Raw genomic sequence first — 6051 nt, forward strand, 5'->3', positions numbered from 1 at the left:
AGCCAATTTCTGTGCAGTTAAGCATGCTAAAAAATTAAAAAAACACATTAACGCAGAAGCTTCCGTACTAAGCGATGAAACAACTGTAAAAAGAAGATTGAAAAGAAAGAAACCTCAAGACTTAGCTGTCAATATTGTTTAAGCTACTTCAAATTGTGAAATGAAAACTGTTTATTATATTAGTTTTATACTAAAAATTTATAACATTTTAATAAAAAAAAAAAAATTTTCCAGCCATTCTCGGAACATTACTCGTATTGGATCATTGAACTTTTACAATGCCGTTCACTATGCTTTTACCCTCGAAAGTCGGTGTTCTTGCGACTCAACGAAGCCTTCCTAAAGATAGCCGTCAAGATAGTCTTGTTGTCGGTATGTATCTCTACAGTCATTGCCTTGGCTGCCACTCTCGCAAATAATGCGCCAGACATTGACGGACGAGTGTCATTCGACATTTGAGGTCCCTTAGCCTTTTCCTTTTTAGGTAAAGGTTTATCTGTTTCCAATTGGGTCGAGAATGCAGGCATTTCCGATTTAAGTCTCGCGACTTTCCTCTTCTTTGCCTTTCTCCTCTTCCCGGACGCTGGCAGAGACCGCGTTTCGGTTTCGGAAGATTGCCACATTACAGAGGAATAATCTGTACTAAAGGTGATTTCCCGTTGCGGTTACAGGTGTCGAAGTCGAGGATGCTTGAGTACTTGCCTTAGCTAATGCTTCAGCTTTCTTTGTCTTCTGTCTTCTCCGTTTGATCAGCCTTTTGGATAGACCAGCACCTGCATTCGAATCCTCAGTAACTTCAGCCTTTTTACCGCTACTCTCTCTCACACCAGATTTAACCGTTGTCAGAGACTTACTCGGTACCAGATATACGTTTGAGTCTACTGAGGATTTCCCCACATCTCCACATCCTCCACAGCTTGTTCAGTTGCTTCGTATGGTTTCGACATCGGTATATTGCTCTCACTCGTACGGCTCTCCACTGCCACTGTCAATGTACCACTTTTCACCGGTAGTATGGTGCTTCCTCCGAAACCCTGGATGTCAGTTTCGGTCATAAGGTATGTGGGGTTCGGGCTTGCTTGATGAGTACATTGACCACGCCAAATGGCGAAAAGGAAGGCAATACTCGCCAAAGTAACCAACTGTAACCGCAGTCACATGTGAAACACGTCAGAGAAAGCACTAAGTTCATTTTTTCGATAAAGGGTACAGTTACATCCCATTCAGATTATTATGCAATTTGAGTAAGTTATTATTCTTGATGGAGGTATTTTTGTTTGGTCGCTTCTTGATTGCACTGTGATTAAGCGCCAGTTCGCCAAATCATAAATGCAGGTAAGTTTTATATACATACATCTCGCCGAAAAAATGGAACTACGACTAACTCGTGAAAATTTTCGTACGATGATTTATTACGATTTTCGGCGTGTTTTATCGAGACTGGAGGGCATTGATCAACTTCCTTCGACTTTTGACATTGTGAAACGTTGGTACAACGAGTTCCACCGTGGCCTTCGATCTTTGCAGAATGAATTTCGAGAAGGCCAACCAAAAACAATTGATGCCTTGCGTCATCGTCATGTGACATATCGCGAGATAGAGGCATTAGTGGGATCAGAATATTTTCAATATTGTATACACATTTGGTCTTCAAGAAGATTTATTCTCGTTGGATACGGCATCATTTGATAATTGTCCAAAAAGTCCTCAAACTCGTGTCGATTGGTGTACAGAAATGCTGAAGAAACTCAGAGACAGTGGTTCAAATCACCCCTATGACATGATAACTGGTGACGAATCACGGATCTATGTCTATGAGCTGGGAACAAAACAGCAATCGACCATATTGGCTTTCAAGATGAGTTTAATCCAATAAAAGTGGTTCGCTGAAAAAATACCTCACAAAAAATTATCGCCTTTTGGATCTCCCGGAAAACCGGGTCATGTCGCAACGCCAGCTTACCTACTCTAAATCTGGTGGGAAAATACGTGGCCGCAGTTTCAGCATTTAGACTTAACAGTATGGCTCTATGGAAGACCCAACGGTTCGGTCATGCTTCTATACTACATAAATACTTAGAGTAGTTATAACAAAGAAATTGACTACTCTTTCCCGAAACCCACGTTCGACAGGCTCTTCAAGACTAAAATTCCGTCAAGAAGAGAGTGCCAAACTCAAAGACTACGAAGAAGAGGGGAAATACATTTTTACATGGATGGATTCAAGCTAGAAAATAAAGTAAGCTGTGGATTTTTTTCAAAAGAATTAGAACTGGAATTATCTGCCCGACTTCCGGACCACTGTAGCGTCTTCCAGGCAGAAGTCTTAGCCATAAAGGAGGTAACTGCAGACCTCAACACACACGCCGTAACAAGAACTATGTACAGCCAGGCGGCCATCAAATCAATAAAGGTAGTTCTACCACTAGCGGCCGCCGTAGCCGAATGGGTTGGTGCGTGACTATCATAGGTTCGAAATTCAGTGAAACACCAAAATTAAGAAAATGTTTTTTCTAATACCGGTCGCCCCTCGGCAGGCAAAGGCAAATCTTTGAGAGTATTTCCGCCATGAAAAAGCTCTGCATACAAAAAAAAATATCTGCCGCTCGGAGTCGGCTTGAAACTGTGGGTTCCTCCATTTGTGAAACAACATCAAGACGCACGCCAACAATAGGAGGAGGAGCTCGGCCAAACACCCAAAAAGGGTGTACGCGCCAATTATATATATATATAGTATGTATATACAGGTATGTAAATTGGCGTTTGCTATGTGGCACGTAGCGCCATCCTGCTGGAACCACATGTCGTCTATGGTTCAATATGGGTCATAAGAAATTGGTTATCATCATTGTGTAGCGCTCGCTGTTGACGGTGACCGCTTCACCAACGTCGTTTTCAAAAAGTACGGACCAATGACGCCGCCGGTCCAAAATCCACACCAAACGGTAACTTTTTGAGGATGCATTATCACGTGGTGAACCTCGTGTGGATTGGTGTCGTCCCATATACGGCAATTTTGTTTGTTAACACAGCCATTCATCCAAAAATGCGCCTCGTCACTAAAGATGATTTTTCGCCCAAAACTGGGGTTCTCTTCCAAACGATTCGAAGCCCAGTCAGCGAACAAACGGCGTGGTCTATGGTCATCAACTTTGAGCTCCTGGGTCAGTTGGATCTTGTACGGGTGTAGGCCCAAGTGCCGACGCAAAATTCGCCAAATTGAAGTCTGCGAAAGGCCAAGTTCTTGTGCACGGCGAGGAATAGACTGCCTCGGGTTCTGCTGTACACTTTCACGGTCCGCGGCAATGTTCTCAGCTGATCTTGTGTTCCTTGAACGTACGGGTGTTGGCTGATTGTTTACTGACCTGGTCGTCTCAAATTTGGCCACAAAACGTTGAAGAGTCGACTTTGAAGGGCCACCACGTCTACCGAAAAATGGGCGCAATGCGCGTAACGTTTGCGTTAATGAACACTCATTTTGATAACAAAGTTTTATCATTTGAACGCGCTGTTCAATCGTGTAACTTGCCATGATGATTTGGCACAAACAACTGAATAATAAACAAAAGATTTGACAGATGTCACCACAGATGTCACAAAATGGCTGCCACAGGGCGCTAAAATCGACCCGTGCCAATTGAAAAACCCTTTATATAAATCTATTAAGATGAAAGCTTACTGAATGCCTGGTAGCGTTAAATTATATTAGCGACGTTTTTAAGGTCAGCCTTGAAGTTCCGGGACATAGATGCTCGTATATTGAAGGAAATTGTAAGGCCTATGAGCTAGTCAGAAAGGGTACTAATCTTCCACTTCCTGAAATGGCGACATTAGAATCCCTATGGCAACTTGCAAATTAAGAATGAAAAATAATATTCTCTAGCAAGCCAATAGGCCATGGAGAGAAGAAAATACTTGTGTTACAACCAGACGAATTTGGCCGCAAATAGATAAGAGAAGATCAGGAGAGTTGCTTAACCTCTGAAGAGAGAACATCTCGAAGGTCATGGCTTGTGTCACTATTCTAGGCTGGCACGAATACTACAGAAGTTGTAAAGACGAGGAAGAGGAAGAAACAGTAGAACACTTCCTTTTCCTTTGTACTTGTCCAGTCTTCGCTAGGAGTCTTAGCGAGGTTGTTAGGAAAATACCATTTTGACTCTCTCACGTCATAAACCGATGTTGGGATGAAACCTATCCTGCGCTTCTTAGAAGAGTCTAACTGCTTCCATGAAAATAATTAACAGTTAGGTTGCCGTAGCACAACGGACCTACATGGTCTAAGTGAGTTGGTTACTCTAAGCCGACTGTCACAAAAAACTAACCTAACGTAAGCCCTAAGATTCAATTCTGCAGTGTAAATACGTGATGCAATAACTCCTGCGTTAAAGGTTTCTAGAAATTTCAAGATATCCATCCATATCAGACATCCACAGCCCATCCATGCATTCAACCTATCTTGGAATCTGGTACACAAATGAGTCGGAGATTGTCGGTGAAAGAACTACTGCGGGCTTTTGGAGGAACTTTAAAATATCGATACCCATGAGCGCATCGAAGCGGTATTACCACGAAATGCATCAATAGTTTATCACTGACAGCCAGACAACCTTATGTGCAATGCAGTCTCACATAATAACATTTAAACTCATTGAGGAATGCTTTGCTGGGAGTAAAGAATACCGACTTGCTGGTCTGCATACCAGGACATGAAGATCATCACCGCCATGTCCAGTGGACTGGCTGTTGGCAATTAGCGTTATAATCCTTTAGTGGAATGGAACAGAGCGTCGAGGTGCCCAAATTCAGCCTAAGCGCCCAATAATAGACTTGCGGACAAGCGCAGTGGCCCGACTAATGATATTATTGTGCATCACAAACTGCAACCTGACAAGTAGGCAAGCGGATTAAGTGTGGCTTATTTAATTGACAATTTTCAATTAGCAAATAATAATGATGTGGAACGTAAGTACAATACAGGTAATTTTCCGCCTGAGGGGTCTATTATTTACAATCTGTTTATGTATTTGTGTGTCTGCCACATAAGCACCGAACAGAACAATGAACGCGTTATCGTTGATCGGTTATTTTGTTTTCAGCTGTGCATATGCAAAATATCTGTTCGATGTTTGCGCCTAAATGTATGCTTCGAATTATTATACCTCCGAAAGCTTTTTAGAGAATTTGATTGTAATTGTTATTGGAGCTTTGTGAGTTGTCTGTATTAGGGTTGTACTTTCGTTGCTATAGCTGATTTGAATATCTTAGAGCCGAAATGCGCTTCAAATAAACTTTATGGCATAGCTTGTTTAATTTTACGCAAAAAAAAGCATAAAAATAATAATCAGAAACAATTGCATGGGATTAAAAAAGTTTAACAATAATTTTAACGATTTTTATACTACAAATTTTTGCTATTACGGTACATGATATTATCACTTTATTTTCACTATTAAAACACACCTCACTACTTGTGGCGACGCTGCAGAGGGTTCGAATTGTGCAGAGAAAATGTAATTTTCGTCGCCACTAACTAAATTTGCCTAACAATAAAACGCACGTGCAACTACTATACTTCAGTTCGATGGACTACATGCGCAAAGTTTTGGCTGTTTATTTTCGCAGCAATTTTTCTTAACACGCGTAAGTGCTTGACATTTTAATGTGGTCGAGTTGTACCACCTTTTTATGGCTAATTGGGTATTTTGGGTAAAAGTTCATCAACAACTTTTGCACATGTCCAAATAACGTTGCAGATAAGTGGGCATTTGTGGTGCGTAAAAAACTTTTCTTTCTGCTTGCAGCCTCTTGAACAGTGAACGATATTTGTCGACGGAAAACTTTCTTTAAATAAACTTTGCAATAAATTTCAATATAATTTTTAATTTTTTTTTCTGGGAATTTTTTCTCTAAATCAATGCATTGCAATGTGAGAATGGCGATTTCTTGTTCCACTGAGTACTTAGAGCTCAGAAACGGGTAAGTTCTGGATGATATACGAGTATTTGTACACTTTACTAACCACAACAGGCATTTGCACGCCACAAATAA

The sequence above is a fragment of the Anastrepha obliqua genome, chromosome 3 (genome assembly GCF_027943255.1).
Source record: "Anastrepha obliqua isolate idAnaObli1 chromosome 3, idAnaObli1_1.0, whole genome shotgun sequence".
NCBI classification, from domain to species: Eukaryota; Metazoa; Arthropoda; class Insecta; order Diptera; family Tephritidae; genus Anastrepha; species Anastrepha obliqua.